This window comes from Equus przewalskii, chromosome 2 (assembly GCF_037783145.1).
Source record: "Equus przewalskii isolate Varuska chromosome 2, EquPr2, whole genome shotgun sequence".
NCBI lineage: Eukaryota > Metazoa > Chordata > Mammalia > Perissodactyla > Equidae > Equus > Equus przewalskii.
Window position 1 is genome coordinate 4,119,765 of NC_091832.1, and position 430 is coordinate 4,120,194.

Below are 430 nucleotides of genomic sequence, written 5' to 3' on the forward strand. Positions count from 1 at the left end.
TGTAAGCCCCATGAGGGCTAAGACCTTGGTCTTCATCAAGCACAGCGCAAAGGGCTGAGCCCTCGGCTGGCACCCTGCACCCTCCAACATCACGGCCCCACTGCGAGAGGAGCGCCAATGCCAAAGCTCTCCTCTTGTTAACCCCTCCCCGTGAGCAGTACTCAGTGAACCTTCTTACTGCACTCCCCTAAAAACGAGGCCTGCAATACCCAGAGGCAACTCAAAACTCCAGGAAATGACTTATTTGAATGCTCGTGTCAGGTTGCCAAATACTAACCCGTCAAGATACAGGAAATTGAATTTCCAACGAGCCAGTGAGGATGAGTGACCTTGGAGGCTGGCCTGGTTCCCTGCCATTTGCCCACCCCTCCCAGATCCACTCGCAACCGTTCAACTTTCCAAGGCTTAGGGAAAATTCTGTGGTGGTGCT